Source organism: Acartia tonsa, chromosome 5 (genome assembly GCF_053477335.1).
Source record: "Acartia tonsa isolate MP-2025a chromosome 5, ASM5347733v1, whole genome shotgun sequence".
Classification (NCBI taxonomy): domain Eukaryota; kingdom Metazoa; phylum Arthropoda; class Copepoda; order Calanoida; family Acartiidae; genus Acartia; species Acartia tonsa.
In genome coordinates this window covers 25,534,864-25,543,266 of record NC_137264.1, presented here as the reverse complement: position 1 = coordinate 25,543,266, position 8,403 = coordinate 25,534,864, and the positions used below count along the sequence as shown (strand labels likewise).

The following is an 8,403-nucleotide window of genomic DNA, read 5'->3' as shown; positions in this document are numbered from 1 at the left end:
GGGGTATGTGTAGGGTTCAGGGGTACTTTCTCTCTTACTTTTATATTTAGTATTTAATTTAGCATATTTCTAACGTTTTCCACATTAACAACCCACTATAAACTTTAGTTTTAAAAGGAAAAAGATTTCTTTGGGAATAGGAAGGGGAAATTCTTTTTCTCGTATTTATTCGAATCCGGTGAATAGGAACCGGTTCTCATCCATACCAAAAAACTATGTCTAGCATCGTATTATATCCAGCTTTCTACGAATATAAAAATGTACAATCATAAGATTAAAATCAGTTTTTTTAGCCCGTGCCTTCGGCACCTAGGGGCTAAAAAAATGGTTTTAATCTTATAATTGTACATTCTATATCCGCGGAAAGCCGTTTATAATACGATGAAAGAAATAACTATTATGTATAGCTTTGAAATCGATTTATATCCGCTATATTAATAACCATTTCTAAACCACACTGAAAAATCATGTATAGTATCGTATTTTAGACAACTTTCTTCAAATAACAAATTATAATATCAATATCAGTTTTGTTAGTCCCTTAGGTCTTTTAAAACTGATCAATTAATCTTGTTCTTTTTTTCAAAGCGAGAAATAATAAAAGTTTAATTAAATTTTGAGCAGGTATAAATTATCTTCATTTTGTGCACACTTTCTCTAAATTGAGATTATTAAAAATTAAAATATTTCATTATAAAAATTATTAAGACAGCGATTGGACCAGTCTAATTGTCAACGTGGTCTAATGGAATTCAGACTGGTGCATTCGTTGGCCATTAGATGTACTTATATATATTTAGGTCAATATGTATTTATGTACTACATTTTGTTAAGTATTGCCATTATCTATAAGTTACTTATCATTAAACTGTCTTGTGTGTTTGTTAAAATTGTTTTGTCATGTATTTAGGATATTGATTTTATCATGTTCTGAACTAACATTGTGTGTAAGATGTTAAGTTTGAGTTTTTTTTGGTAAGTTGTAGCGCTACCTAGCGTGAAATTGTTGTACCATAATGTAATTCTTGAAAGTCGAGCTAGAGTAGTGGCGGTCTTCTCAATAAGTTTTCTTTTAGAGTAAACTAGACTAGACTGATACAAAATGCGTCCAAATCTTATTAATACCATTTGTTTATAGGCCAAAAAATGTATGCTAATTACAGGAAAAAGGGAATGTTATTCTGACAAAATAAAAGTTTTACTCCAACATTTATCAAAAAATATTAAATTTGCGGCATTTTCAATTGGAATTAATTGGCTGAATATCAGTCCTTAGCTAATTGAATCATTATTAAAATTAAAATCAACTAAAATGTGCGCCTCTTAGATTGTCTTCTCAGGTTTATTTGACAACTGAATTATAAAAAAAAAATATATCCTAATTGCATGGTCAGCTGATGTCTCACTACGGATCCCTGCCGAGATCGGATTTTTATCTTTGAACAGACTAAATGTGTATGACTGAGACACATGGCATGACATTGCATACACAGATACATGGACAATATGTTTGTTTAGCTGCCAATACTTATGTTTTGTTCACGTTGATTGCTACGCTCAACAAGAAAAAGGTGTCTGCGCCCCCGGGTGGGCTCGAACCACCAACCTTTCGGTTAACAGCCGAACGCGCTAGCCGATTGCGCCACGGAGGCAAGTTGATGATGCTGGTATCGAAATAATTGAGAAATATGCCAACATGGTTAAATAATTGTACAATTGAGAAAGCCAGTTTGGAAAATGCTTTGTTTAAGTTTGCACTGCTAAACACATCATACATCCTTCCGTTATGGTCTAGTGGTTAGGATAGCTGGCTCTCACCCAGCAGGCCCGGGTTCGATTCCCGGTAACGGAAAACTTTTTTCCCCCCTCTTGTGCGCTTGTCCAAGTGTAGTTGAGTTGGTATAGCATCGAATTTCTCGAGAGAAGAAAAGGCAATAATTGAACAAAACTTCCGACGAGGATGGGATTCGAACCCACGCGGGCAGAGCCCATTGGATTAGCAGTCCAACGCCTTAACCACTCGGCCACCTCGTCAACTAGGAGGAGTCAGGCCGAAACTTGGGAAGCCCTTGATGTTTGCATGAAAGAATGAGATCCTGGTGGTTCAGCAGTTTTTAGAGAAGAAAAAGATTTCCCACGCCGGGAGTTGAACCCGGGCCTCCTGGGTGAAAGCCAGATATCCTAGCCGTTAGACCACGTGGGATCATGTTTCCGTCCGGGATCGAACCGGAGACCTTCTGCGTGTTAGGCAGATGTGATAACCGCTACACCACGGAAACTCTGTGGTATAGTGCCAACTAAGGTGGGATGTTATGAAATCACGGAAAAGGCTGGCCTTTGTGGTATGTACACTAGAACATTTGTGCCTTTGTCACTGTCTCTAGCCGTGATCGTCTAGTGGTTAGGACCCTGCGTTGTGGCCGCAGTAACCCAGGTTCGAATCCTGGTCACGGCAGTGACAATTTTTTCCTTTCCCTGTCACATCGTGACTTTGAATTTGGAACTGGGAGCCCATGTCATGAAGAAGCGTCAGTGGTATAGTGGTGAGCATAGCTGCCTTCCAAGCAGTTGACCCGGGTTCGATTCCCGGCTGACGCAGAGCTGAATTTTTAAGCCATGGTATGTGCCGTAATTGGCCAATACTGCTTCCAAATTGTGCAACAGAGATCACCAAGCCTCCGTAGCGCAGTAGGCAGCGCGTCAGTCTCATAATCTGAAGGCCGTGAGTTCGAGCCTCACCGGGGGCAGACTTCATTTTGATCTTAATATGTCTAATGCGTGTAGTGATGGAAAGGAAAACGAAAGTTTAGGCCTACGACACCAAGTATTCCCAGGCGGTCACCCATCCAAGTACTAACTTGGCCCAATGTTGCTTAACTTCAGTGATCGGACGAGAACTGGTGCTTTCAACATGGTATGGCCGTAGACATTGATGATGGGCAATGCAACGGAATGAGTCAATCCTTTTCTGCTGCGATGGCGTAGGGATTAAGCACAAGGTACTACAAGACAAGCAGTCGGCTTCAGGGCATTAGGGGTAGCGTGGCCGAGCGGTCTAAGGCGCTGGTTTAAGGCACCAGTCCTTTCGAGGGCGTGGGTTCGAATCCCACCGCTGCCAAAGCTTTTTCCTCACTTTAGAATTATTGTTGGCTGAAGTGGCTGTTATTCGGTTTGTTTTTGTTTTGATTGTATCTCCGTCCCCTAGGCAGACTGGGGTCAATCATTTGTTTGTCTCCATACATGATGAACAGGTTTCATGAGCTATGGCAAAATGTTGCTTGGAGATGCGGGGTATCGATCCCCGTACCTCTCGCATGCTAAGCGAGCGCTCTACCATCTGAGCTACATCCCCTTCTTGCTGTTGATGTCCGAAAGCAAGTATTTGAATCTTCTGTCTCGGGAAATCAAAAGGTCGCACAGCAACTGTGGTTAAATTGACAAAGCAATTCCTCACCCGACAGCTACCTTCGATAGCTCAGTTGGTAGAGCGGTGGACTGTAGTTGTTACTCTGCGAGCAGATATCCATAGGTCGCTGGTTCAAATCCGGCTCGAAGGAACTAACCTTTTTCGTCCTTTTTTTCATATTTTCCATCGGAACACGAACACGGTGTTAGCTTTGAACACCAATGCTCAACGACATCGGTGTCAGCATCGAGTGTAACCGACATTAGAAAGCCAGGACATGATGTTGCTTAATTTTTTTCATTTTCCCTGGCGTCTATCCATTCCTCGATAGTCTAGTGGTGAGGATCTCCGCCTGTCACGTGGAAGGCCCGGGTTCGATTCCCGGTCGGGGAGAATGCAACTTTTTGACAGGACAGCTTGAGAGACATGCATTTCATCGCTCCAGCTTTATGATAGAAGGCAATTTGGTTACATAATTTACCTCCAATACCATTGAGCCCGGGTAGCTCAGTCGGTAGAGCGTTAGGCTTTTAACCTAACGGTCCAGGGTTCGAGCCCCTGCTCGGGCGCTACCCTTTTGCACAGACGTGCACTTAAATCACTTTGTCAGCAAATTAAAAGGAGTATGGCCCGTAGGGGGATCGAACCCGTGACCTTCGCGTTATTAGCACGACGCTCTAACCAACTGAGCTAACGGGCCTACACACGGTTGTTGGACTAAAAACTTTGCATTGATATAGTGTATTTGCATAGCTTGTTGCTTGTGGCTGCCTACACCGTGAGTCAACAGTCAGTTTGGCCGAGTGGTCTAAGGCGCTGCGTTCAGGTCGCAGTCCACTTCTGTGGGCGTGAGTTCGAATCTCACAGCTGACAAACTCCTTTTTCCTGTCCATTGTGTGTGCGTGCTGCTCTATTTTGGCAGCAAACCAAATATACATAAAATGTTTGACTCAACCAGACAAGGATAGCAGAGTGGCGCAGTGGAAGCGTGCTGGGCCCATAACCCAGAGGTCCGTAGATCGAAACTACGCTCTGCTAAAACCCAATTCTTTTCTTCTGTTCTGTTCTCTTTTCTTTATTTCAGACGTCAACAGGGACCACAAATGTGTCCCCGCACCCCAACACGACCCATTAGCGCAGAGGATAGCGCGTTGGACTTCTAATCCAAAGGTCCTGGGTTCGATCCCCAGATGGGTTGCAAACTGTTTTGCCAGCCAGTAAGATGTCAGGATGGCCGAGTGGTCTAAGGCGCCAGACTCAAGGCATAATCCTTGCTCTGCAATACGGAGTAGGCTCTGGAGAATTCTGGTCCTCGATGAGGGCATGGGTTCGAATCCCATTTCTGACAAACAACTTTTGGCATTAATTTTCTGCAACTGCCACCCTCCCACTCAAGGAAGTATCGCCATCAAAACGCAGAGCTAAGATTGACCACAATTGTTTGCTTGTTTCACCGCACACGGGGATATAGCTCAGTGGTAGAGCATCCGGCTGCAGTCCGGCAGGTCCTTGGTTCAACTCCGAGTGTCCCCTTAGGTGAAACTTTTTTTGGTTTAGCACATTGCAACCTTGCATCCAGAAAAAAAAAGAAAGAAAAATCAAGGGCCAAACCGGGATTTGAACCCGGGACCTCCTGCACCCAAAGCAGGAATCATACCCCTAGACCATTTGGCCGCCCGGTTAGGTTAAGTCAACAGTGATTTAATACACTTGATGTAACTTTGACTGCTTTAATAAAGTCTGGCATTGAAACCAACATGATTCAGATGTTTCTCTGGATGTTGCACAGTTTTCTAATTCATATCAGACCTTTCTGTCCATATAAATAACACATAAAACCAACCGCTGGTTCATAGTTGGTAAAAATGATTAACTGAACCTAAAATTTTGGGGAGGAATAAAGATATTCAAGATTTAATTTTTTGTTTTCAAAATAAAGATACTAAGAAAGAGAGGTAATGTCTGATTGAGCCAATAAATGAATCGCATCGGAGCATACATGAAATCTCATTAGTTGAATTAAACTGAAGGTTTCTAGTTTTTTTCATGAGAGTTAATTTGAGCTGTTCTTTCAACTATTACTCGAATCAAGTCCATCTCATGAAGTGCTGCCTTCATATTGTTGTTTCACATCTATGTTTTATCTGTGCATTAATAATAAATATGCTTCATCTATTGCAATCGTTGTAAAATAATAAAAATCTCTTTATGAATTTAAGTTAATAAAATCATATTTTTTTCTTGGGTTTCAATAAAACAAAAAAATAATATCTCGGACTTCTAAAGTCTTTTTATATGTTTCCTCACTGTTTGGCCACTACTTGGTCACAAATGCTCAAAACACAAACCTTTTTCGACCTAAGATACTCAATTGGTTCCTTCTACAAGTCCAATCCATCAGTTTTGGGATGTCTTTATATTTCAAGATAAATTTATGAAAAAGGGAAATTTGGGTGTTGCCTATTGTATGCACAGATACCATTAAATCAACAGAAAAAAATACTTATTTGTACTTTTCTCTCATCTTTAAAGTTTGATTCTGTTAAATAACTATTCTTGAAGGAGAGCTGCTGACCTCCAGTGTACATGGCTTAGTCAAATGCATATTAAACATAAAAATTTTCCCAAAAAGCACATAAAAAAAGTCTCTCAATGGGTTAGAAAAATAGAATAATTTTGAAACTTAGATTTAAGTTAAACAAATTATTTTTCTAGTACATTACATTAAAATACTTTGTTTGGGGCAAATTTTTACCTTTAACGTGTATTTGACTTAACCATGAACACTGGAGGTCAGCAGCTGTCCTCTTGAGCGATAGAATGCATAAATCCCTTAGACAATAGTTAATTCAACAGAATTCAAACTTTGAAAATGGGAAAAAAGTATAGGTTTTTTCAGTGCAATTTATTTTGGATCTTGTTAACGCGATTGCTGCGCATTTCCTGGCATTATTCTGGCAAGGATTGGTACTCGAAAACTAAATATTTTCCATCTTTGAGTACGCCAGTGACAAGCGGATTTCATTTGAATGTTGTTTGTTGGAACTCTTGCTATTCTGGTTCAGGTTCTTGCAAAATGAATTGCTGCAACGTCCGGGAATCGAACCCGGGCCGCCCGCGTGGCAGGCGAGCATTCTACCACTGAACCAACGTTGCTGGCACATAGGGAAAGGACAATTTGTGGCTCTTTGTAACCCCCCAAACAGCCCATGACCTATGGAGAGAAGGGCAAAATGTTATCCGCAGTCGGTAGGATTCGAACCTACGCTCCCAGAGGGAATCTGATTTCTAGTCAGACGCCTTAACCACTCGGCCACGACTGCAATCCATTGATGGGGGCACATTTGGCGGCATTCTCATACAGTAGAATAACTTGGATTAGCTTAGCTTGCCACTTCACACAGGTTTGCAAGCAGCCCGGCTAGCTCAGTCGGTAGAGCATGAGACTCTTAATCTCAGGGTCGTGGGTTCGAGCCCCACGTTGGGCGACCATTCCTTTTGGTGTGTTTCCCACTTAGCTGCAACGAGTATGAGGTGCACACTCATGGACCCACCAGCAGAAAGGGCGCCATGGCTTAGTTGGTTAAAGCGCCTGTCTAGTAAACAGGAGATCCCGAGTTCGAATCTCGGTGGTGCCTCAACTTTTTTTGACCAACCCAACTGTCAAAAGAAGGCCTCTGAAAGATTTCACTGCTCACATTTTGCCCAAGATACAGGAAAAATGAAGCGAAACAAACAGTTCAACAAAATGCCGCGACCCGGGATCGAACCGGGGACCTTTAGATCTTCAGTCTAACGCTCTCCCAACTGAGCTATCACGGCCTGTGCTATGTTCTTGGCGACCCAAGCGGAAACGCAGCAGCATAGCATTTCAAAAAGAAAAAGTGGCCTGACAGACGAAAACAAACGAACAAACAGAAAAAGAGACAGGTCCTACCGAGATTTGAACTCGGATCGCTGGATTCAGAGTCCAGAGTGCTAACCATTACACCATAGGACCTTCACATCTAGCGATGTCAAGATGCACGTACAGTTTTCCAATCGTTTTCCCATTGAAAAGAAAAAGGTAAAACAACTGGAACATATTTGCAGAAACCCTGAAATTAGGGCCAAACATGACCAATCCAAAAAGCAAGTGGGCTCGTCCGGGATTTGAACCCGGGACCTCTCGCACCCTAAGCGAGAATCATACCCCTAGACCAACGAGCCAGCTGTTGAGTGGTAACAGTGCGTGTGGGTATTTATTTGACATGCCTGCGGAAGGAGACTCACCTTTGAACGAGGACCTTCAAGAAAGAAGAAGAAAAAACAGACTGTTTGGTTCCTGCCGGGATCGAACCGGCGACCTTGTCCGTGTGAAGGACACGTGATAACCACTACACTAAGGAACCTTGCTGGTAGAGAGGCAAATTCTTTGTTTGAAATATTGAGTTGTAGCAAATGTGGTATGGATCTGTCCCAACGGTGTACTACAGGGTCTCGTGGCGCAACGGATAACGCGTCTGACTACGGATCAGAAGATTGCAGGTTCGAATCCTGCCGAGATCGGATTTTTATCTTTGAACAGACTAAATGTGTATGACTGAGACACATGGCATGACATTGCATACACAGATACATGGACAATATGTTTGTTTAGCTGCCAATACTTATGTTTTGTTCACGTTGATTGCTACGCTCAACAAGAAAAAGGTGTCTGCGCCCCCGGGTGGGCTCGAACCACCAACCTTTCGGTTAACAGCCGAACGCGCTAGCCGATTGCGCCACGGAGGCAAGTTGATGATGCTGGTATCGAAATAATTGAGAAATATGCCAACATGGTTAAATAATTGTACAATTGAGAAAGCCAGTTTGGAAAATGCTTTGTTTAAGTTTGCACTGCTAAACACATCATACATCCTTCCGTTATGGTCTAGTGGTTAGGATAGCTGGCTCTCACCCAGCAGGCCCGGGTTCGATTCCCGGTAACGGAAAACTTTTTTCCCCCCTCTTGTGCG

General features: G+C 42.5%; 31 non-coding genes across 31 annotated transcripts; 16 read left to right on the top strand and 15 right to left on the bottom strand.

Moving 5' to 3' along the window:
* Positions 1–1,578: 1,578 nt before the first annotated feature.
* Positions 1,579–1,652, bottom strand: TRNAN-GUU (transfer RNA asparagine (anticodon GUU)). The gene has a single exon. It is a non-coding gene; the product is annotated as a tRNA-Asn (tRNA).
* Positions 1,653–1,780: 128 nt separating this feature from the next.
* On the top strand, positions 1,781–1,852 carry TRNAE-CUC (transfer RNA glutamic acid (anticodon CUC)). The gene has a single exon. It is a non-coding gene; the product is annotated as a tRNA-Glu (tRNA).
* A 100-nt stretch (positions 1,853–1,952) lies between these two features.
* On the bottom strand, positions 1,953–2,034 carry TRNAS-GCU (transfer RNA serine (anticodon GCU)). The gene has a single exon. It is a non-coding gene; the product is annotated as a tRNA-Ser (tRNA).
* A 97-nt stretch (positions 2,035–2,131) lies between these two features.
* Positions 2,132–2,203, bottom strand: TRNAE-UUC (transfer RNA glutamic acid (anticodon UUC)). The gene has a single exon. It is a non-coding gene; the product is annotated as a tRNA-Glu (tRNA).
* A 3-nt stretch (positions 2,204–2,206) lies between these two features.
* Positions 2,207–2,279, bottom strand: TRNAV-AAC (transfer RNA valine (anticodon AAC)). The gene has a single exon. It is a non-coding gene; the product is annotated as a tRNA-Val (tRNA).
* A 104-nt stretch (positions 2,280–2,383) lies between these two features.
* Positions 2,384–2,455, top strand: TRNAH-GUG (transfer RNA histidin (anticodon GUG)). Its single transcript has one exon. It is a non-coding gene; the product is annotated as a tRNA-His (tRNA).
* A 71-nt stretch (positions 2,456–2,526) lies between these two features.
* TRNAG-UCC (transfer RNA glycine (anticodon UCC)) lies at positions 2,527–2,598 on the top strand. The gene has a single exon. It is a non-coding gene; the product is annotated as a tRNA-Gly (tRNA).
* A 76-nt stretch (positions 2,599–2,674) lies between these two features.
* Positions 2,675–2,747, top strand: TRNAM-CAU (transfer RNA methionine (anticodon CAU)). The gene has a single exon. It is a non-coding gene; the product is annotated as a tRNA-Met (tRNA).
* Positions 2,748–2,809: 62 nt separating this feature from the next.
* On the bottom strand, positions 2,810–2,928 carry LOC145320432 (5S ribosomal RNA). Its single transcript, XR_013880216.1, has one exon. It is a non-coding gene; the product is annotated as a 5S ribosomal RNA (ribosomal RNA).
* Positions 2,929–3,036: 108 nt separating this feature from the next.
* Positions 3,037–3,118, top strand: TRNAL-AAG (transfer RNA leucine (anticodon AAG)). Its single transcript has one exon. It is a non-coding gene; the product is annotated as a tRNA-Leu (tRNA).
* A 161-nt stretch (positions 3,119–3,279) lies between these two features.
* Positions 3,280–3,352, bottom strand: TRNAA-AGC (transfer RNA alanine (anticodon AGC)). The gene has a single exon. It is a non-coding gene; the product is annotated as a tRNA-Ala (tRNA).
* Positions 3,353–3,464: 112 nt separating this feature from the next.
* Positions 3,465–3,557, top strand: TRNAY-GUA (transfer RNA tyrosine (anticodon GUA)). The gene is made up of 2 exons: positions 3,465–3,501; positions 3,522–3,557. It is a non-coding gene; the product is annotated as a tRNA-Tyr (tRNA).
* A 170-nt stretch (positions 3,558–3,727) lies between these two features.
* On the top strand, positions 3,728–3,799 carry TRNAD-GUC (transfer RNA aspartic acid (anticodon GUC)). The gene has a single exon. It is a non-coding gene; the product is annotated as a tRNA-Asp (tRNA).
* Positions 3,800–3,902: 103 nt separating this feature from the next.
* Positions 3,903–3,975, top strand: TRNAK-UUU (transfer RNA lysine (anticodon UUU)). Its single transcript has one exon. It is a non-coding gene; the product is annotated as a tRNA-Lys (tRNA).
* Positions 3,976–4,032: 57 nt separating this feature from the next.
* On the bottom strand, positions 4,033–4,106 carry TRNAI-AAU (transfer RNA isoleucine (anticodon AAU)). Its single transcript has one exon. It is a non-coding gene; the product is annotated as a tRNA-Ile (tRNA).
* An 89-nt stretch (positions 4,107–4,195) lies between these two features.
* On the top strand, positions 4,196–4,279 carry TRNAL-CAG (transfer RNA leucine (anticodon CAG)). The gene has a single exon. It is a non-coding gene; the product is annotated as a tRNA-Leu (tRNA).
* Positions 4,280–4,531: 252 nt separating this feature from the next.
* Positions 4,532–4,604, top strand: TRNAR-UCU (transfer RNA arginine (anticodon UCU)). The gene has a single exon. It is a non-coding gene; the product is annotated as a tRNA-Arg (tRNA).
* A 26-nt stretch (positions 4,605–4,630) lies between these two features.
* On the top strand, positions 4,631–4,754 carry TRNAL-CAA (transfer RNA leucine (anticodon CAA)). The gene is made up of 2 exons: positions 4,631–4,668; positions 4,710–4,754. It is a non-coding gene; the product is annotated as a tRNA-Leu (tRNA).
* A 113-nt stretch (positions 4,755–4,867) lies between these two features.
* TRNAC-GCA (transfer RNA cysteine (anticodon GCA)) lies at positions 4,868–4,939 on the top strand. Its single transcript has one exon. It is a non-coding gene; the product is annotated as a tRNA-Cys (tRNA).
* A 69-nt stretch (positions 4,940–5,008) lies between these two features.
* TRNAP-UGG (transfer RNA proline (anticodon UGG)) lies at positions 5,009–5,080 on the bottom strand. Its single transcript has one exon. It is a non-coding gene; the product is annotated as a tRNA-Pro (tRNA).
* Positions 5,081–6,491: 1,411 nt separating this feature from the next.
* Positions 6,492–6,562, bottom strand: TRNAG-GCC (transfer RNA glycine (anticodon GCC)). The gene has a single exon. It is a non-coding gene; the product is annotated as a tRNA-Gly (tRNA).
* An 85-nt stretch (positions 6,563–6,647) lies between these two features.
* Positions 6,648–6,729, bottom strand: TRNAS-AGA (transfer RNA serine (anticodon AGA)). The gene has a single exon. It is a non-coding gene; the product is annotated as a tRNA-Ser (tRNA).
* A 92-nt stretch (positions 6,730–6,821) lies between these two features.
* TRNAK-CUU (transfer RNA lysine (anticodon CUU)) lies at positions 6,822–6,894 on the top strand. Its single transcript has one exon. It is a non-coding gene; the product is annotated as a tRNA-Lys (tRNA).
* A 76-nt stretch (positions 6,895–6,970) lies between these two features.
* TRNAT-AGU (transfer RNA threonine (anticodon AGU)) lies at positions 6,971–7,044 on the top strand. The gene has a single exon. It is a non-coding gene; the product is annotated as a tRNA-Thr (tRNA).
* Positions 7,045–7,155: 111 nt separating this feature from the next.
* TRNAF-GAA (transfer RNA phenylalanine (anticodon GAA)) lies at positions 7,156–7,228 on the bottom strand. Its single transcript has one exon. It is a non-coding gene; the product is annotated as a tRNA-Phe (tRNA).
* Positions 7,229–7,334: 106 nt separating this feature from the next.
* On the bottom strand, positions 7,335–7,406 carry TRNAQ-CUG (transfer RNA glutamine (anticodon CUG)). The gene has a single exon. It is a non-coding gene; the product is annotated as a tRNA-Gln (tRNA).
* Positions 7,407–7,543: 137 nt separating this feature from the next.
* On the bottom strand, positions 7,544–7,615 carry TRNAP-AGG (transfer RNA proline (anticodon AGG)). Its single transcript has one exon. It is a non-coding gene; the product is annotated as a tRNA-Pro (tRNA).
* Positions 7,616–7,724: 109 nt separating this feature from the next.
* Positions 7,725–7,797, bottom strand: TRNAV-CAC (transfer RNA valine (anticodon CAC)). Its single transcript has one exon. It is a non-coding gene; the product is annotated as a tRNA-Val (tRNA).
* Positions 7,798–7,881: 84 nt separating this feature from the next.
* TRNAR-ACG (transfer RNA arginine (anticodon ACG)) lies at positions 7,882–7,954 on the top strand. The gene has a single exon. It is a non-coding gene; the product is annotated as a tRNA-Arg (tRNA).
* A 151-nt stretch (positions 7,955–8,105) lies between these two features.
* Positions 8,106–8,179, bottom strand: TRNAN-GUU (transfer RNA asparagine (anticodon GUU)). The gene has a single exon. It is a non-coding gene; the product is annotated as a tRNA-Asn (tRNA).
* Positions 8,180–8,307: 128 nt separating this feature from the next.
* Positions 8,308–8,379, top strand: TRNAE-CUC (transfer RNA glutamic acid (anticodon CUC)). Its single transcript has one exon. It is a non-coding gene; the product is annotated as a tRNA-Glu (tRNA).
* Positions 8,380–8,403: the final 24 nt, after the last annotated feature.